General features: G+C 46.4%; 1 protein-coding gene and 1 long non-coding RNA gene across 2 annotated transcripts in view; one reads left to right on the forward strand and one right to left on the reverse strand.

Moving 5' to 3' along the window:
- Positions 1 to 4,164: 4,164 nt before the first annotated feature.
- On the reverse strand, positions 4,165 to 21,640 carry LOC142489145 (uncharacterized). Its single transcript, XR_012799807.1, has 2 exons — positions 21,148 to 21,640; positions 4,165 to 4,763 (listed from the first exon to the last, which is right to left on the reverse strand). It is a non-coding gene; the product is annotated as an uncharacterized LOC142489145 (long non-coding RNA).
- CLDN34 (claudin 34) overlaps positions 19,948 to 21,821 on the forward strand; it is a 42,514-nt gene continuing 40,640 nt past the window's right edge. Inside the window, exon 1 of the mRNA XM_075589393.1 lies at positions 19,948 to 20,069. The gene's annotated coding sequence lies outside the window, so the exon portion shown is untranslated. The remainder of the gene's footprint in view (positions 20,070 to 21,821) is intronic.

Genomic DNA, 21,821 nt, shown 5'->3' on the forward strand with positions numbered 1-21,821 from the left:
GAAGAGATGGAGGTACACACAGAGCACATTGACCTCTGGGTCCGCTACATCGACGATGTGTTTGTCCTGTGGCGGGGCCCAGACTGAGCTCTCAAAGAGTTTATCAGTATATTGAACACTAATACAGTATGTTCAACCTACATCTTACTCTGGAACACAGCAAATACACCTTGTGCTTTCTAGACCTGCGGATCTCGAGGGGGAATGATGGTTTCCTTCATACCACCATTTATCGGAAAGCGACAGCTACTAATAGTCTCTTGGAAGCAAGCAGCCATCACCCAAGAGCTCAGGTCAATGGCATACCAACAGGACAGTTCCTTCGGATAAGAAGGAATTGTAGCACTGACCAGGAGTTTGAGTGCCAGTCCACCAAGATGAAACAACGTTTTGAGGACAGGGGCTACAGCAGAAGGTGTATCAAAAAAGCTTACAAGAGAGCCAAACACACCGCACGGAGATCACTCATTATGGACAAACCACCTAGTCCAAAATATCGCGTGGTTCGCTTTATTGGCACTTTCAATCGAGAATGGCCTAAGGCACGAGCCATCCTGAGGAGACACTGGCACATCCTGAGAGCAGACGATATGCTAAAGGGGGTCACGAAAGACTATCCATCTATGACCAGTAGACGGGCAAAGAATCTTCGCGATCTACTGGTACATAGTCATTATGTGGAAGAGACACCTAGGACTTGGCTTCCCCCTAAACCTACTGGATCATACACCTGCCAGAGATGCAAGGCATGTCAGTATATGACCACCACCAAACAATTTGGTAATTGGGATGATACCAAGCGGTACCCAATACGCAGCTTTATCAACTGCCTGAGTACTGGGGTCATATATCAGGGCAAATGTATATGCGGGAAGGTATATGTTGGAAAAACTAGCAGATGTCTGAAACTAAGGGTGCTGGAACATATCAGCACCATCAGGAATAAGGCGGATAAACCACTGTCGAGACATGTGAATCTATGTCATGACGGTGATCTCAAGGCGGTCTCTTTCTGTGGGATTGAACACCCTCTGCGAGGACAGAGAAAAGGAGATTGGGACAAGGCACTACTCCAAAAAGAGTCCAGATGGATTTACATACTTGGAACACTATCTCCGAGAGGACTCAATGAGGGATGCCTGTACACTCCTTTTTTGTAACAGTCACTATGTTGGGCGCTTGTCAAGCTCATTATATACACTGTCATCTATGTGTATAATAACAGATGTACCTTCTATTTCTGCCGTGCCTATATCAGGTTTTTCCAGATCCTGATTATTAATCAATCATTATTATTGAAAAATCCATTTAGGGCATCTCTGGACCCTAGCATCCCCCAATATTACCCAATGAACTGTATTGATTACATCATCTGTACATTACCCTTGCAGCCCAAACAGAGTGTTATTAAACCTCTACTTGTATGAAAGCCTGACTTATCTGTAACAACAATACTAGAAATAACTTTGAGTCAGACAGATAGATTTTTATTGTGCCAGCTCTGCAGTCACACACCATGGTATACTTACTGCGATTCTGCTGCAGCTCCATGCAAAGCCAGGCACATCAAGGGTTAAGTAGTGACGTCACCAATCTGGAAACTCCCTATATATACCTGCTCACCTGCAGGGTACCCTTAGTAACTCTTACTGTTTCGCCTTGAGAAAGCCCCTCGCGAAACGCGCTCGTCGGCTCTGTTTCCACACGTGCACGCGCAGGGCTGTAATCACTTCCGCATTAATGTCTCTGATCGCGAGTTAATGCGGTGTCCTGCCCGCGCTGTTACACAGGCTATTAGTGCCCCGATGGACACCTAAAGCCTCCTGTCATGCTATAGTGTTAGGGTTATTGCTCCCCACTTAGTACTTTCTGCAGTCTCTGTAGATATGTGCTGTTATATACTGCTACTAAGCTAATATCACTACTACATACAGCCTCTGCCTCCTCACATGCAGTGTTCATCAGTGTGCATAGCTGGTCACATAAGGGTGCCCACCATTTCACTCTAAGTACATTACCTACTATTACCAATTGTGACAGTGTTGCAGAGGTCACTATAGGGTACTATATGCCCACACTGTGAACCCCTGGGGTTTTCCTGTGATCAGCTCCACACAACACTGCATGCACATATATAACCAGTGAGGAAGGCTTTCCAGACTGCATATTGAGACCTACTGGTGCAAAATATATTTGTTTCAGTACACCAGTCACTACCAGTCACACCATTACCACCTATGGTTTATGCATATACTGCCTATTGTGACCTGGTGATATAGTACATCGTTGAGTTAACCCTACCTTTCACCCTCACTGAGGTTTTTTATAAGGATTTAGTTTCCTGTGTGATATCGATACACAACAGGAGACGCCTATTATATTGATTGCGAGCCCTATGGCTGTCAGTATTTCGATCTCACGACCTCTAGTACGTCATTTTAACATCCATTATTTTATATATGTGTTGTATTAATAAAGTTTATATTTTAAACCATACACTAATCACCAGAGGGTGAACTTGAGTGCTACACTGGGTTCTTCTCTACCCTTTCTACCAATTTATTGTATAGTCATCTTCACTCAATATTATATATATTCATTTAATATCAACATTGTTGCACAATTAATAATTATTGTTTATTATTATAGTTACAATTATAGATTTGCATGATGATTATTATCAGCATCGTTATGCCCTTCAAATATACATACAAAATCTGTACATTTTGATATGTTATCTTTAATTCCTTTTTTTCTTCTTCACTCTATATTCCATATGTGTTATATTTAATTATTTCATTTTTTATCATGCTTTACATCGCAGCAGTTGTTTTTAAATATGTTGTGTTATGTGTTTCAATATATATAATTTTTCTTTTATTATATATATTTTACTTGTGTGTATTGTTCTTTTTCACGCAGGCTCTGTTAATGGGTCTCACTAAAGGTCAGTCAGCCCATTAGGCTGATTGAGTACCATATGTTCATATTCAGAATATCCAATCAAATTGGTCTGGGACCTATTTAAGGAGCCTGTGTGATAATGGTAGATTACTCTTTGATAAAGTCTCGGACAGGGACGAAACGCGTCAGAGTTTGTCTTCTGCGATGTACAGCATGTTCTAATAAAGCTGATTTTATCTTCATCACTCTTTGACTGGACTCCAAGTGCTGTGACCGCCTCAACCCTACTTTATATCAGATTTACTGTGAGCCAGCAGGTATGCACCACCACACTCCATGTAGCAGCAATAGCTCCCAGAGAGTGGGGGGGAATATGTGTTACATTTGGAGGTGCTGCTGAGATGGATCAGGACAGGTTTTCAGCAAATGCACAAAGGGGCCAGGGCCCCTGATGGTATAATGCCAGGGTCCCTTGGGCACACATAGTCCACCTTTGAGGGGTAAGCCCAATTGTGGTGGGAAGCCCCTGGGCACCAAGCACACAGACTATGCGGGGAAAGTGGGACTCCCCATTGGGCTAGCCTGGTGAGGGATAGAAAAATCCTTAATCCTTTCCCTTCAATGGATTGTGTTGGGGCGCCCCCTGGTGACATTCAACATCAGGGTGCGTGTGGACCCTTCACCCATAATGTTCTAAATTAGGGGCTCCCAACAGGGCTGCGTGTCCTGGAAGCGTGTACCCCAATAGGTGCGAGCTGCCATTAAGGGAATCCCTGTTGCAATAGTTTTAGTAATATGGCTACTGGATTGGGCTAGGTTGGGGCAGTCCACCCACAGATGGCCCAGCTGGTTGCATTGGTAGCACTGGTGCTCGTGGACAAACTCTGCTGACTTCGCTGCAGCACCTCTGGCACTCGATTTCTTCCGCCACGCTTGGTTGCCTGGGCAGGGTTAGCTGACTTGGGGACTTTAGTTGCTGGCACTGGAGCGGGGGTCAGGACCCACTTCTTGTAATGTGGCCGCATGGTCACATAGTCATCAGCCATCGTAGCCGCCTCAGTGAAGTTTGCTGGCTTATGGTCCATGACCCACTCCCCACCTCTGGCACACACTTGAGCAGGATGAGTTCCAGCAGGTCCTGGAACGTGGTGATCTGGCACCCGGCTACCCACTGATGGGTCCAATGGGTCTGCACGCGGAGAAATGCTGACAACCCAAATCACATGTTGGCTTGCTAACTGTGTAGGGAAGACACTAACAAAGGGAATAAAAGTGTTTATTGTACAGTCCCCATTCCCCAATCCATACAGTTTTCCCCCTTCCAGATATCATACAGTGACATAGCTCTCATCATTCAATGATCATTCAATGATTCTGTCCCCTGGGACAAACTATTTGTGACAGCAGTAGTGACATGTTTCATGGACTGGAGTATTAACTTGTTATGGCACTGGGCTGCCTGCTGCTGGTGGTGGACTTCTTGCCCTTCTATGTGCATTAATCCTTGTCCTGGCCTCCAGGCGGGAAAGATGGTCCAAGATATTCCGGAAGCCTTCCCGTTGCATTTCCAGCAGCTCAAGTTAGTATGCCATCAGTGTGTATTGATATTGGGTCTGAGCTCTCGGTGATGCAGTAGTGGCAGTCGGGGGTGCAGACTAGACAGCAACAGCTGGTGGAGCTGCAGCTGGTGTAGCTGGTGGGGCTGATGCAGGTGCAGCTGTTTGGGCTGGAGCATCCTCTGTGCCCTCCTTAGTGACATCTGTGAGATAGAGGGTGGGATACTCATCCTCAACCAAGAGCTCTGCAGCCACAGGCACAGGTTTTCTTTCCCTTAGCCATATGGTGTCTGTGGGATGGTCCTGAAAAAAAAAGATATCAGATGATCGATTACATTCATACACAATGTGGGTATATGTTAGCACATTAGTATAGATTTGCTAGGCCTAAAAAGGCATTTTGGAACATGTTTCTTACTTTTGTGAACATTATATATATTATAAAGCCAATATAGAGTTTAGAGGCCCTGATCCACAAGCTGTTGCTAAACTTTAGATGGCCTTTACTCCATTGCACATGAATGAGAGCTGAGGCTTGAGCTTCCCGAGATCCCCCTCCCTGCGGGCAGCGCGGTCGCGAGTGCTGCCGGAGCCAGCGACGGACCCGCCGACTGCTTGCAAGGGTGGGGGCCAGAGCAGGGAGCGCTCCGAGGCTCTGCGGTGCACCCGGCTAGCGGGGGCCGCCATTGTGTCTGCTCGCGCATGCGCAGAAGGTGTGCAGGAGTTGCGGCGGCCATTACCAAGTCGCGCATGCGCAGAGGAATCGCGCACGCGGCCCCAATGTATCTGTAGCCTCTGCGGGACTACAAGTCCCATGAGGCTTAGGGCCAACTACACCAGGTGTCCCAGAGTGGCCAATGAGAGGCCAGAATTCCAGAGAGGGGGATATAGATACTTTTCGCGGGGTTTGGAGAACAGCAGTTGGAGCTGGGAGCAGGAAGGGGGAGGAAGGGTGTAAGGAGCAAGTGGCTCTTATACCAGGTCAGGTTACCCCCAGGCCCCACGTAGGTCAAACTCCCCACTAGGTTAATGGGTAAGGCATAGGGAAGGCCCCTAGGTAGGGACCATGCCCTTTGGTGTGGGTAGTCTTGCCAGGGACACAGCTGCAGTGCTGTGTGCTCTGACAAGGCAAGGCTGAATTAGCAAGAGGCAGGAAAGGGAAGCGTGGGGGGAGAGACCACGTTAGCCAGAGGGGAACCAGAGGGTGAAGGAAGAGGTAGTATGGGTGCAGGGGGTCCGTGACCCGCCTGCATAGGACAGATCTTCCCCGCAGGCCCTAAGAGAATCCCTGAGCCACGGTAGAGTAAGGTTGCTGCAGGGACGCCCTATAGTGGTAGCGACGTTCCCCATTACTGAATAAACAGCTAGGGACAAGTGTGCAGAGTTGCGGTTGCTGCAATCATCTGGGACCAGGTTGCTGAGCATCGCGACATCAGACCAGCTGCGCTGGATCGGCGGATCCTTTTCGAAGCTGTTACCGGTCACCGCAGTGACCGGAAGGTATTTACAACAAGTGCACCAACACCGGTCAACAGGCACTGATCCCGCCTTAGGGAACACTCTTTGGGGACACTAAGTGGAGTGGCCAAAGGACTGAGCCTATATTCATATTGCAGTACATGGACACGGTGTGTGGGCACGCGGTGAGGGGACAGAGACGTTGCTCCTATGAGAGTGGCTGAGCCACTAGCGTTATAAGTGTAGTACAAGTTATGAGTGTGTATTGCCATATAAAGTATAAGGGTTATTCTGTGCGTTCAGTAAACTGGTTTCAAGTATGTGTGTTATGTTTCTTGCCCAGGGGAATCTTACATGACGGGGATCCTGGGTAAGTGGAGGCGCTGCGCTAATAAGTGTTACCCTAGGCTCCCAGCTAGCGGAGGCTTAGATCTCCTGGAGCCACAGGTGTGTGCAATAACCAGTAGTCTCTTTAGAGTGTCAGAAAGAGGGCTACAGTGGTATAATTACATTGAGAGTAATCTCTCCTTTCAATTATGTCCTGGGTAGTAAGTTACATTAAGTAATTTCAAAGGGACCATTTCTAACAAGAATGGAATGGCTAACATCATAAGTTTCTAATGCATTTAGACATGAAGATGATTTGAAGGATACATGTAAATAGGTAAAGAAGTGGGGTGATCATTAACCGAAGAGCAATAAGATTCTTCAGTCAACCTTAAGACTATAAACAGATGGCAGAGGTTGAATCATAGGAGATAAGTGCTGGGTACAGTGAGTGTTTAGATACCTTTCTTGAGATGATTAATCAGGTTTGACATGAATTCTTTGAGATACTGGAGATTTTAAGTATAGCTTAAACCAGGGGTGAGCATATTGGGGGGCGCAAGATTTTCCGGGGGGTGGGGGGGCAGGCGGTTGCAGAGGCCCCATGCGCTTCCCCAAGGCATTTAAAGTAAATGACGGGGTATCACGTGAGGCCTCTGCAATGTCCCGTATCTTGTCTTCTGCGACGCATCGCCATGGCAACTCGGCGTCAAATGGCAACGCAAGGTCTTGTGACGTCACGTAGAAGCAGTGGAGGTAGAAACTTGATCAGCCATCTTTACTGTGTAACAGTCAAAAATAGTCAAGGTTTGCATTTATTATTGCATTTAGGTTAGTCAAGTGCATGTGCATTTATTTAAAATTGTAACATGCTCATAGGCACATTGTTATGGGAATGCTAATCCTTTGTTTCTCTAACAGAGGTGCACTAATAACACTGTTTCTCAATGTACATGTGCAGTGTATTTTTTAACGCGTCTCAATGCTAAGTTCATCCAGGTAACGTTATGATGGTCGTTTTGCTAACAGACGCTGGTTTTGCTGATCATTAGCTGTCAGGATACTGTTAATAAGAAGAAAAATAACATCCGTTGGGTAGAAATTACCGTAGCTCTGAAGATCGACCCCCTGGATTACTATTGGTCTGGCCAACGTTGGTTGTTTTACTTTAGTGTTAAGAGCTCCTGTACAATCTCCTCTTCAGACACTGGGATACACTGAAATGAATGAACACAATGAGGAGAGTGTACTGATATAGGAGTGTGCTCAGTCTGGGCTTCTGGATTATGGTAACAATTGTGTCTTGATAATACAGTAAGGCAATGGCTGAGGAGTGATCAGACAAAATGACAATCCTTTTTGATACAGGAAGGTTGTTGGCAGCAACAGGGCTCAAATATATTATTGATGACCTTCCACAATTTTACACGATTTGATGTGTTTTGGTAAGAATTGTCAGATTAGTATTGTGATTTTGCATGTCATGTTTGCTTTGTGTATGTATTCTGCAGGGATCTAGAATTTTGAGTAGTAACTTTTGCCACAGTTAGGATTATCTATATTTACAATATGATTATTCTATTCTTCATAATGGTTATATAATTAGCCAAAATACATAATGCATCAAATATATATTTGCTAATATATTTTATTGCAAATACATAATTATTTAATGTATGTTGTTCATTACTCATTGAATAGAAGAGTTGATAACATACAAATATATGATAAATTCAAAGACGTTCGTCTCTGTGACATCTCTCTTCTTGCAGTTTGTTTATTTAAGATAAGCGAACATAAATGGTCAACTGTTCCAAAGGCATAATTTGTACAGTTTAGTTGCACAATGTTTCTTCTATAGGTCTGTAGATTATATATCTACAGTAGTACACAAGCAATAAAGGTGTTGTAAAAACTTGGATACAGTACTTGAAAACCCTATGTTTACTATACGCTAATAAAATATGACGCTGTCAAGCATCCACTTTTACCAGGCTTCAATCACCTCTTACCCTTCTGTTTAAAAGTGCAGGTTTTAAATTAAACTAAACAAGTTGCCAGTTCTTCCCTTCCCACAAGAACAAACTAACCAAAGTTAAAGTAAAATGAAAATATGTATCTTGTTTCCCTACAAAGCTCAGCCTTTCACAGCAATTTGTGATAGCCCCGCTAAACCTATTCAGTAGTGCAGTGGCTTTGAGTTGGGGTAAACTGGATTCCAATATTAGTGTCTCATTGTGACCTTTAGCAAGTCACTTTATCTCCATTAAACCATCCAAAGTACAGGAACTTGTATTTAAGAAATTCTATGCACACTGCTGCATACACTCAACAGCTATATAAAAAAATTAAGCATATCAAATACCTTTTTCTCTGGAATAACTTATTTTTATTGGGTGCCAACCCAAGTTAGCAAGCTCAGGGCCATATTCCTTGAAACTACGTTCAAAATTAAATGGCAACCACTGTAACATCAGTATTGTATGTTATTTAACCTCTGGATGGATAGTTTAACACTTGGGGGAGGGTCCAATTCGGTATTCAGGACCCCCAGCAGCACGACAGCAGCTGCAGCGCTGGGAAAAGTGAGTCTTGCTACATCTGTATTGCAATTATCCTAAATAAAGACATATCTAGCTACATCTGTCCTGCTACATCTGTTTTGCTGTTGGCCTAAATAAAGACACTATCTATCTATCTATCTATCTATCTATCTATCTATCTATCTATCTATCTATTTGTAACACCCCCCCCCCCCATCACAGATAGGGACCATGTGGGGAAATCTACGTGTATTACTGGGTGTGGTGCGTTACCTGTCAGGTTCACAGGAGGACATCTCTATTGCAATTATCCTAAATAAAGACATATCTAGCTACATCTGTCTTGCTACATCTGTATTGCTGTTAGCCTAAATAAAGACACCTCTATCTATCTGTAACACACTCCACCCCCCCCCCCCCCCCCACCCCCAATCACAGATAGGGACCATGTGGGGAAATCTACGTGTATTACTGGGTGTGGTGCGTTACCTGTCAGGTTCACAGGAGGACTGAGCCTCCACCAGTGAAAACCTGGGGTGTATCTTTCCGGAACGATACTCACAATATAATAGCGCCTCCATCTGTGCAGGATCCTAGAGTATAGAAAAACCCCTGACACAGGACCCACATATAGTAACCACATACATGGGAGTATGTATAACCGTTTACTATATGTGCAGATAAAGAATATAAGAACATACATCAATCACATCACAGTAGTGTCACTCTATAACACTGACCTCCTAGGGTCATAACACCATACCAGGTACCCAAGAGTCCCACAACCCTACCCAAGTGTGAGATAGCACTGCCAACTAGATGAGGTGTATTGTTGGTGCACTTGGTGACTGATACCTGCCCGGGGCTCCTGCACCCGGGTACAGCAGAACAACAGAAAGAGGATCCGTCTGTGTCCAGCGCCGAAACCTCAGCGATGGCGTCCGCCTCCAAATAGAGTTGTCTCCCACTGGATGATCTCACCATACAGATAGTCTCTTATCTTCAGTTAGGCAGGTCTGGTCCCAGACCACACTTGTCAGGCTCACGCAGCACTGCAGCTGTGTCCCTGAACTTAACACACTACTAAGGGGCAAGGTCCCTAACTGAAGAGGCCTTCCCTACAGCAGCCACAATCTGGTATGAGTAGGGGCCTAGGGGGTCTCTGGCCTAGTGCAGGGGTTACTTGCTTTCCTGCACCTACACCCTCCCCTGTCTGTGTCCCAGCTCCTACTGACTTCCTCGTCCCTGCGCACAAAATGTATCCTTCTGCAGCAGGAGAATCTGGCTCTTCCATTGGCTCCCTGGCATCACGTGGTTAGCAGCCCCAGTGGCTGCTGGGTGTTGTAGTTCCCCATAGAGCCTTCTATTATTGGGGCCGCGTGCGCGATCTACACTGCGCATGCGCAAACTTGTAATGGGCGCCGCTGCTCTTCTGGCCCTCAACTGCTCAGGCTCTATCTGTAATGGCCGCTGCTGACGCGTGAACTCCTGCGCATGCTCCTGCGCATGTGCGAACACTTGTGCCAACCCCAATATGGCCGCCGTAACTCCTGGGATTATACTGCGCATGTGTGAGCTCCCACGCAAGCACGAATGCATTAAACATGGCGGCACAGTGCTGCCAATACCACCGGGAGCCCCCAGTGATGAGCTCGCCCCTGCAGCTCCACAGCACAGCGCGGGGGTCCCCGCAATGGAACGCAGGTAAGGGGGCACCAGGGGAACCCTGCTACATATCTATCTATATGTAACCCCTTCCCCCCCAAGGGAAACAGCGGAAGTTACAGTACTGGTGCTACCTGTTAGGCATACAGAAGGCCTGGTCCTCCACTCATAAGAAGCCTGGGGTGACTGTGTGTTCTCTATATCTCTATGGTGCAGCGCCTCCACCTATGAAGATCCTGCATAGCAGGATGACTCCCCATAGGAACTCGTATAACTTTAAAGTATACCCCTATAACACACATACAACCAGGTATTTATATAACTCCTTTACTATGGTCCCACAGAAGGCCTCAAATAATACAACACACAATGCACAATACTAACAGGGGTAACAGTAATATTGTCCGGGGGTAGCTAGCCCCCATAATAACTAGGGTACTTGGGTACCTGTAACCCAATCTCCAGCAATCCAATTTGGAGAGGTGGTGATAAATTTAAACATATTAATAGACGGGAGGCCTTTTGGATATATGAATTAAAAACTCTCTCTCCAAATGGGCTTAACATTGATTTTGAACTGGGGGCCTTTTTAGTCAATTGAGGTATTATCAATCAGATATTGGAGGATCTGCATATGTTTGTGGATAAAACAGAGGGCTATCAGTTTAAGGGTTAAATCAAGTATCATATACCCGGATTTTGTTTCTAAATGCCCCAGGTGTATCATTATGGGGTATTTCTAAAAAACTGTTTGGCTATGTTGGCTGATGTTCACTTAAGGTCTTAAAATGAAGGGCTAATCAAACAATACTGCTTATGGGCAGCTTATGGGCAGCTTTGATGTTTATCCGTGGGGTGCTTGAATACCCTTTAAGCCACTTATCTGTATTTTTATTTATTATATATTGTTTGCATTATTATAGTATTGTTGTGTCATGTACTGTAAATTTTATGTAGTTTGTCTAGTGACAGGCATATATGCACGTTCTTATATCAAGTATGTATAACTTTAATTATTAATTAATTTTTAATTGATAAGGGTATATGAGTAGTCATGTGTATCCTGCTAGTAGCCCCTGAGGAAGTAGAATCATTTCTACAAAACGCATAGGGTGGGTGTCAATTGTCATCCTCTGGATTGCATAGAGTATTTTGTAGGAGTAACTGGTCATAGTTTGCTACAGTTCACTGTAAGCCACTGCTATCAAGTGGAGAAGTTTGTGTTCCTTTAACCTCAGGCACGCGGGTGCGCGTCAGCTGTCGGGCAGAGAGGAGGAGCAGAGAGAGGGGGACTAGCTACATGCGGTGTCTGCGTGAGCGCCCCAGTGAGACTGCTTCCCCCACAGCCATATTCCCGTGTGTGACAGAAGGGAGATTCGAGCGATTGTACCGGCGTTAGAGAGTATTAACTCTGTTAGAACATCCTCCCGATGTAATTTGGACACCAACTTTGTTTCATCACCGCTTGTTATCACCTTCCTTCTCGTAAGTAGGATTTTGATTTTACCACCTCCGGATGATCAGCTATCCTTCATTGTTACTATTGCGGTTTTCTTTTTAATGGCATTTTCCTGGAACCAGGGTCACGAATGATGTATGATTAGTTCCAGTAAGCTCAACTCATGTCCTCCCTCTTCCAAAGCATGACAAGTCCTTAATGTCTTTCTTAATTTATTGCTGGATTAGAAAACACAGGAACTTGTAGGTGTAGTGTAGGCAGAGAGTGCTTCTCTATGTGGGATGCTTCTATGGGGTTAGACTATGGTAAGAGAGAAAGGCCTTACCAGGGGTGGATGCACACAGGTCTGTACTCACTGTAATCTAGGGTGGAAAAGGAAGTGAGGGGCAGGGGTCACACTAAAGGTTGAGTGGGACTGCACTAACTGTCAGCAAAAGACAGGGGAGAACATGGGAAAGTCCATTAACTGGGAGGACTGGAGAAGCTGCAGTAGCAGTTCACTGATTACGTGCTCAGAGGCAAGAAATGCAACATTGTTGCATGTTACACAGGCACAGTGTGTGTATGTGGAACCAATGCCTGCAGCTGAACTTAAGGAGCTGACAAGCAGAAGGGGGGTCGGGCAGGAATGTGATTCTTGTTCCATGACACTCCCCGTCTGGTATCTGGAGATACCACTATATAACTGGAATATGTGGAACATATGTGCAATGCATAACAAAGATAACATCACATTCTCAAACAATGCAAGAGTCCATGTCCACATAGCGATGTGACACCGGCCGGTATCACTGGTATCAAGGTCCCTTGGCCAAGGTTCTTTGGCAAAGGATGCAGGGTGGATGCACAGCTCCAGGTTTGCTGGTTGCACCACAATGTCTTTGTATAAAAGTCTCTGGCACTGTTTCCTTTTAGTCTTGTAAGAGAACAGTCCTTTTGTCTCTGTAGTTTCACCCACAGAGTGTATCCCCTTGTAGGTATATCAGCCGTGGCAGCCTGTTGCTCTATCACCTGGCGTTTGGCAGAAGGAGAGGGCTTTTGGCTCCTTGTGGGAGCGGATTACTGTCCCTGGAATACTGGTTGTCGAATGTAATCCAATAAAGGGGGCGTCGTTCAGGGAGACTCCCTGAAGCTGAGCGCTGGGGTTGAACATTACCCGGATTTGATCGGGTTCCTGAGGGTGGTAGGCCCCAGGTGATTGGAGGTACCGACATTCTTCGCCTTCCTCCATTAGAGGTGCTGGCTTTGCGTGGCCGGTAAAGAATATCTTCTGGATGAAGACCACAAAGTTGTTTTTGGTCTCTGGTTCCCTTTGTGGGCCGCAGAGGTGCGAGGTGAACCTAGAGATGGCATGTTCTCCATTGTTTGGGAAGCGCCTCCTTGGTGAACGGAATGGTAGCGGAGTCACCCGACTGCTTAGTCCGTCTTTAGAGAGCTCCTTGACAGTTAACCTCGGGAATCCTCTATCTTCCCTTGATGGTGTTTGTTTGTCATCGTTCCTTGTTGTCTGGAACGCTGTGCACCGTAGTTCATCGGTACATTTCTCTTGCACGAGAACATCTCCGCGTAGTTTGGTGAAACGCTTTTGTGTTTCTTTGTTGACTGCCATCGGGAGGTTGTTTTCTCCCTGGACATGACGAAGAACAGTCTCTTTTGTCCTTGTAAATCCTTTTGGGAAATGTCTCTGCAACTGTCCCCTTTTACGTGTTTGAACGAACAGTCCTTTTGACACTGTGGCTTCGCCTGTGGGGCGCAATCTTTTGTGGCTATGCCAGCCGTGGCAATTGGTTGCTCTGTTGCTTGATACTCTGTGGAGAGGAACAACTGTACGTCTTAATTGTGCCCTTGCTCGCGGGAGTATTGTCTGATTGTTTGTTGTTTTTAGGACGATCCCTTTGTCGGTCACCTTTGGGAGGTTACTCTCTTCCTTCGGTGGAGTCGACTCATCATCCTTGGCTGTCTGGACTGCTGAGCATCTTGAGCCATTGTCGCATCCCATCGGCGTGGGGATGTCTTTGTTGGTCTCAGGGGTATGACCTTGTCTTTTCTCTTCACTTGGCCCTTCGGTCACTTGGAGATGGCCAAGACATGGTTCGGAGAAAGATGTGTATCCACATTCTGTCACCTCCGTTCTGCGGGCATCGACGTAGTCTTGCCCGTGCTCTTTGCTAGTGCACGAGTTGCCCACTATCACCCATCCTAGGTCGAGTCTTTGGGCGTATGGCGCGTTGTGGGGTCCGTTGTGCTGTTTACGGACTTTATGTACTCTCATGATGTCCCTACCGAGCAGCAGCAGGATCTTGGCGTCTTGTTCCACCGGCCGGATGTGTTTGGCTATTCCTTTGAGGTGGGGGTAATGGAGTGCCACGTCTGGTGTGGGTATCTCGTCCTTGTTTGTGGCCATGTGGTTGCACTCGATGAGTGTGGGAAGGGGCATGTTCACTTTGCCGTCTATTGAGCATATGGTGTAGCCATTCACTCTTCTCCCTGTGGTCTCCATTTGCCCTGCGCACGTTCTGAGAGTGTAAGGAGAAGCACCATCTTGTATGTTAAACATGTCGAAGAACTCTGACCTGACCAGTGATCGGTTGCTCTGGTCGTCGAGGATTGCGTACATCCGAATAGCCTTCTCAGGTTGTCCCTGGGGGTGCACTGCGACAAGGCATATTTTGGAGCAGGACATTTTGTCACCTTCTTTTCCGCAAACTTCGGTGCGCTGAGATGTGACGGATGTTGACTCTCCTTCTTCTTTCTCCCCGCCATGCTCCGCTATGGAGGATGGGTTTTTGAGTTGGTGGAGTGTCATCGCCTCTGGGTGTAACGCTGTCACGTGCTTGTCACTCTCGCACACTGTGCATTTGATCTCTTCCTTACAGTCCCTGGCTAGATGGGTCGTGGAACCGCAGCACTTGAAGCAAACTCCGAATTCTCCAAGTAACCTCTTGCGTTCCTCTAGGGACTTCATCCTGAACCCAAAGCACTTGTTGAGTGGGTGTGGCTTCTTGTGTATGGGACATTCCCTGTTTGGGTCCCTTGGTTCCTTGTCTCCGGCGACCGACTGATCGGGAGTAGTTTGGGTCGTGGGAGGCACGTCCGTCCTGCGGGCCGAGATGGGTGTTTGGGGGTTACCATATCTCATCGCTGGTCTCTCGTTCTTCAGGCTGCTCGCACTGTATGTGGTTTGCGTACCTAAGATGAAACTGGGATCGTTCCTTGTCCTTGCCGCTTCGCGGATGAAGCTCACGAAGAATGAGAATGGGGGGAAGACAACCTGCTTCTCCCTTTTGTATTTGGAACCTTGTGAAAGCCACCTTTCTTGGAGGTTGAAGGGTAGCTTCTCCAGGATGGGTCTCACTCCACGAGCTGAATCTAGGGCGTTGAGACCTATTAAGGAGTGGTCTTTCCTTGCGAACTCCAGTTCTTGCAGCAGGTCTCCAAGATCTCGTAACTTCGAGTAGTCTTTATTCGTGATCTTGGGGAAGCTCTCGATTCTTTTGAAGAGTGAATCCTCGACTGCTTCGGGGCTGCCGTAGGACTCTTCTAGCCTTTCCCACACTAGGTCAAGACCTACTTGGGGTTGATGCGTGTTTGCCGTCCGAAGTCTCTGCGCTTGCTCCCTGGATACGTTCCCCAGGAACTTGACTAACAGGTTGAGCTCTTCCCTTGCTGAGAAGTCCAAGCTGTCGATTGCGTCTTTGAACGTGAACTTCCACATCCGGTAGTTCTCAGGGCGGTCGTCGAAGCTGATGAGTCCTGCGTGCACCAAGTCGCGCCGGATCATGTACTTGGCTATGTCTGTCAGACCTGAGACATCAGCGCGTTTGCCCCGTTCTGAGGTAGTTGCTGGGAGGGTCCGTGCGGTCGCCTCTTCCTTGGCATGGACGCGTGATGACTGCTGGCCAGTGTGAGGGGCTGTTTTCTCCCGCGTGGGTGTACCTGGATTGCGAGCCTGTTGTGGTGCATCCGTGTGCGCGCTGGCGTGTGGATCACTGTTGCGGCTGTGGCTATCCCAGGCAGCATGTGCCATTGATGGAGCAGCGTCTTCTCCTCGTGGTCCTAGCGAGTCTTCGGTATCTGTGGAGTAGCTCCATCCGTGTTGAGATGGTGCGCTGGTGTTCACGCTGAAGAGGCTCCTGACGTAGTCTTCAGTGCGTTGGACTGGATCCTCTGAGGCAATCCATCTGTAGGGTTGCTCCCCGCCATCCTGTTGCGTGGCTGCCTCTAGGACTTCAGCTTGGGCTATGGCGGCGGCGGCTTCCTTCTCTTGATTAAGTGCCTCTAGATCCGCGTCCAATTCGGCCTTTTTATGCGCCGCGGCAGCGGCGGCATTTGCAGCGGCGGCGGTAGCAGCAGCGGCGGCATTGGCAGCAGTGGCATTAGCAGCAGTGGCAGCGGCGGCGGCATTCTGCTCCTCCTCTTCTATGCGCGCTCTTTCTGTCCTTACGGCTGCCTCTCTGCGACTATATTCAGCCCTGGCACGTGCGGCCTCTGCGGCGGCTCGCGCCTTGGTAGCGTTTGTGCTTGCGCTGGACGCGTTAGACTGCGCTGATCTTGCTGATCTAGATGAGTGCCTGGATATGCTTGAGTGCTGCGATGAGGTCTCCTGCAAAAGGTCCTTCCTCTTATTCTCAGCTTCCGTGATGGCGGTTTGCACGATACCATCACGTTCTAGGTCAATCGCCTTTTGTAGGTCGCGCTCTCGTATGCTTTCTTCCGTGTTAGTTCTTGTTAGATAGGTGAAGTATGCCTGTGACAACGCTTGGTAGCCGGAGCGGTCTACCTTCAATTGAGTTATCCCCTGCTTGAGCTGTTGCACATAATTGCCAGCGCCAGCGACATTGCGTACCCCAAGTGCGGTTGTTTCCCAGGCCAACTCTAATTTAGCGCGGTGCGCTTCAATGTCAGTCTCATATTTTTCGCGGGCCTTTTCTGTCAGTGTGACTGTCCGTTTAGGCCTTGCGCCTGCCTGCGCCTGTTGCAGTTGCGCGGCGGTCTCTGTGTCTGAGTGATCGCTCTCCTGCGTGATGTCTGGTGAGGCTCTGAGTTCTGCCATGCTGTAGGTGTGTGTAGGCCTTTTGCCAGTGCGTGTGGCGTGCGGTCTTTTACCTTGTCAGCGATGGGCGTCTGTCTCAGATGATGCCGAGCGGTGTCCTGCAGCGTGCAGCGTTGGGGTAGCTGTACTTACAGGTGTCCGTAGGCTCCTCACTGTGGGGCTGAGCAGCGGGTGGACTCAGACAGAGAAAAAGGCAGTTAGTAATTGTGAGAGAAGCACTGTTTGTTGCAAGGCTGCCGTGCAGTTTGAGCTACTGGTTGTCTGTGAAAGCTGCAGACTGTTCGCAGTTTTAGCTGCTTGGTGCTTCCTTTGTGTGGTGTAGAGGTTGCTCTGTATAGCTGTGTAAGCTGCTTGCTTGTACTGCTGTAGAGGCTGCTCTGTATAATGGAGTCTGGAGTAGCAGCTCCTGTAAGTGTCTGTAAGACACACGATTATCTTTTCACTATTCTGTTTAAACTGCTGCTTGTTTTGCAGAAAGCTGTAGCAGTTTGCTGTATAGCTGTGTAGAGCTGCACTTTTGTAGCATGAAGGCTGTGAGTGATAGCTTCTGCGTAGACCTCTAATACACGGTCTCTCTCTTACTTTCCTGGAACCAGGGTCACGAATGATGTATGATTAGTTGCAGTAAGCTCAACTCATGTCCTCCCTCTTCCAAAGCATGACAAGTCCTTAATGTCTTTCTTAATTTATTGCTGGATTAGAAAACACAGGAACTTGTAGGTGTAGTGTAGGCAGAGAGTGCTTCTCTATGTGGGATGCTTCTATGGGGTTAGACTATGGTAAGAGAGAAAGGCCTTACCAGGGGTGGATGCAGACAGGTCTGTACTCACTGTAATCTAGGGTGGAAAAGAAAGTGAGGGGCAGGGGTCACACTAAAGGTTGAGTGGGACTGCACTAACTGTCAGCAAAAGACAGGGGAGAACATGGGAAAGTCCATTAACTGGGAGGACTGGAGAAGCTGCAGTAGCAGTTCACTGATTACGTGCTCAGAGGCAAGAAATGCAACATTGTTGCATGTTACACAGGCACAGTGTGTGTATGTGGAACCAATGCCTGCAGCTGAACTTAAGGAGCTGACAAGCAGAAGGGGGGTCGGGCAGGAATGTGATTCTTGTTCCATGACAGGCATAGTTCATTATATTTTAATAAATATATTTTAGTCTGTTACTAGGAGTTTGTTTGTATGTTTTGTTTGTAGTGTAACTGACATTACCCAGCAGTTATATGCTATGATTTGTTTTTTTGTTCGTGTTTTTTCTCGTTACATGGCCTGAAAGCAGCTGTGCAGATTAATTGAAGATCACAGGACTTACCATATTGGACATTTATTTGGCGCCAGATTTATTTCTGTTTTATGTTCTGTTTCTGTCTGTACTAGGCAGTAGGTATCAGGCAGCCTAACCTTTATGTAAAGGATTTATTTTATCACTATTTGTTTAATCACTAATTGTTATAGAAACTTTAGCGCTTTAGTCACAATTTTCTTTTTTTCCAGTGTCCAGCAAGCGACTCCTTCCAACGTGTGTGTGAGGGCAGCGCTACCATCTCCCTTGCGTTGGTGCACAATACCTTCCTGGTTTAAGTTCCAACCAGGCCACACTTCCAAGCGAAGACAAGAACAATAGCAGGGTACCAAGGCGCGGGGTCTCCGACAACAAGCCCATCGCACCTTATGTCAGGATGCTGGCTGGTAACACAGACCGCTGTGGAAGCCTCCCTATGCATTCCGATCTGCTCCGCTGGGCTCCCTAGCTACCAGGAGCTACCTAGTCATAGGGCCAGTGCCCTGACACGTCTCTACAGTGAGGGGAACTACCTCGGCCTAGGGTCAGGCTTTGGGCCTGAGTTTAACAAGCTCCCCGGACACTACCTTATTCCTCCCTGGCTCTGGATACTCTGACAAGGTCACTTCTGTACCATGGAGGAAATCCTGTCTCTCTGGACCTCTTCCTTCTGGCCGTGCCAACCCCAAGATGGCCATCGCATTACACATTACACAGTCTGAAAGGCCATGCCAACCATAACATGGCCGACGCAATACTGCTGCTTCTCCTTACTACGGAGCTGTTCTGCCCCCCGCCCAGGAGGTAAGAAGGGAGATCCATGCTACATATATATGCACAAGCTAAATTGCCCAGCTTCGCACAGGTAGCAGCAGTACGCAGGTGTCAAAAAGCCCAGCTTCACACGGGTCACTCTCCCACTCCTTTTCCCTAACCTCCCTCCTCTCACCTCTCTCTCTCCTCTCTCCCCTCTCTCCCTCCCATCACTTTCCTCTAATAACTTATGATGCCCTTAATTCTTTTCTCCTCTCTCTCCATGTCCAGCATTCTTACTTTCTCCTCACGTGTCAACTGACTTCCTCTATTTCTTCATCTGCTTTCTGTGTAAACTTTCTAACTACCTGACTACCTAACTCTCCTTCTCTGCCACCAGGCTTTGTGTATTATAATGTCGCCATTATGAAGTCACGTACCAGATACATAGCCTGCCAGGTACAACACCCAGTGACTGACTTGCTTGAGAAATTGTAAGAACTCTAACGTTTCTAGCAGCCTTTCCCTTTGGAGTGTTCGAGGGGATCCAAACCATGACAGGTCACTTTATTTTGATACATAAAGTCATCTCCCAAGATTGGTTGTTATAGGTCTTACAGTTTGGGTGTGTAAAATGAGACACGCAGACCAACATACTGAAATATAATGTACACACACACACTATGATAACACTATGATAATTGGTTTATGGATAATCTGGTTAAACAACTTTTTAAAAAAATTCAATTTTTGTTTGCTTCAGAATATGCAATATTATAGTGTAAATGATCTGATTTTTCCATACTTTCTTGGGGTTATTTTTAAACACAAACAAAAAAATTAGATCACTTCTGTCATTTCTTGTTAATTATTAACTTTATTTCTTCTCTGTTGACTTTGTGGGAGAGTGACAAGGAAAGGCGCGTTTACCTGGTACCGGCACTGTACTTCCTGATGATACATTGTACGTCAGAATCTTACATGTTCGCCTTTCCCCAACATAGTCATTTGCCTTATGAGCTTTCTCACGATAACATGTTCACTGTGAAGAAATTCACCCCCCTGACAGTAAGTAAATGCTTTATAATGATTTACTATGAATGTATTATTTCTTATGAATATATTAGCTACATCATATATTTAACATAAGTTGTTACAAAAGTTAGGCATAAGATATTTTATAGCCAGATCATTAATACAGGTCAGATATCTGATGTATTTCTGCCAATGTCATATTTGTGTGTTACAGTAGGTGCAAAACCACATTTTGTTTGCTGAAACCAATGTGCTTTGATAAGATTTCAAATACATGCAACACAGCATAAAATCCACAGCGAAACTCAAATCAGATCCATTCATGTTTGAATGTGTTTTTTAAGTGGATAAAGACATATCAGAAGAATGTGGACCCTATTGTAAATGACACAATAACATTATATATTTCCATGATTTTGTTTTGTGTCCATTGGGAGACTTGAATCATTTGAATTTCAAGTGCTCATTGCCATGCTGTACAATTGAAGTATTGAAGAATACAGACATTACATACTGTACAAATGACATCTTGCTAATATTTCAAACTTGTGACACAGTATCTTTTTTATCTTATTTTATTAATATTATGCTTTTTACCATGAGTCAAAATATTACTTTAGGCAATATAATGTGTTTGTAGGTGAAATAAAGTGATGTAAAATACTAAAACAAGCAAAAATATTATAAAAGCCAATACGCTTTCATCTTAAAAAGGGGTTCCAAGTGGCACTTAGAAAAAAAATTATATATGTTTTTGTTTTAATATATGCGGCTTTTATTTCAAATTAATTACCTAAGCTGCCGATCGATTTGTTCTGCTGTGATCGATCAGGAAAGATCATGCTTACCAAGGTTCACATAATGGCCGCCTTTAAATTTCAATCAATCCTTCAGTCAGTGTAACTCAGCAGCTACAATGTATACTTATGTAACGGTTCTAGGGCCCCCACCCAATCTCAGTTTGGCCCCTGTGGTCTAATCGGCCCCCATTACATGTCTGTGTGATGTGGTGCACCTGCTGGTAACAGGACTCCTGAGTCTTCCGCTGGGTTGGTATTGGGGAAGTATCACCATGACAGGCGTCTGAGGTAGTGTTCTGAGTCCTACTCACATTCGATGCAGCGCCTCCACCCCATCAGGATCTCTGCGGCAGCAGGGGGAAGAATCTGATGGGGAACTCCTTCTTGGTGCATCCTCCTGGGGAATAATTCCACACTCACACAGGAGGGATCTTTTGAACAAGGGCATCTTTAATGTCATCTCCATAGGCAGACTGCCCCTCATCGCGGTCGTCACTTAGCCGCTCATTCTGTTGGAGTACTCCATGCAGGAGGTTCCTTCTCCTAATGAGTTGTTTCCACCTCTCCCCTAAGGGAGATCCACCATCTGTGCCAGGTCCCTGGACACAGTGTGTAATCAGCTTGCACTGAAGTATCTGTCAGGCAGACTTGAACTGCTGTAGACACTTCACTCAGGAACATAAGAACATAACCAGAACTAGACTGACTAACTTTAGGCAGTGCTGTGTCTTATATAACCTCCAGAAACAGACCCACCTTTGTGTCACTAACAGTGGACACAAAGCATGTTGTCACTTCCTTTGTTACATATGACACTTCACCAGGGTTTGAGGGCAAACCTCCATGATTGTTACTGGCAACCCTGCATACTTACCAGGATTACTGCCAGCATGAGAGAGAGCCATTTTTACACATGGCTACAATTATATTACTAAGGTAACATTATCTATTGTTACAGTTTGCAGCTCAAACTGCTGGGAACATA

The sequence above is a fragment of the Ascaphus truei genome, chromosome 3 (genome assembly GCF_040206685.1).
Source record: "Ascaphus truei isolate aAscTru1 chromosome 3, aAscTru1.hap1, whole genome shotgun sequence".
Classification (NCBI taxonomy): Eukaryota; Metazoa; Chordata; class Amphibia; order Anura; family Ascaphidae; genus Ascaphus; species Ascaphus truei.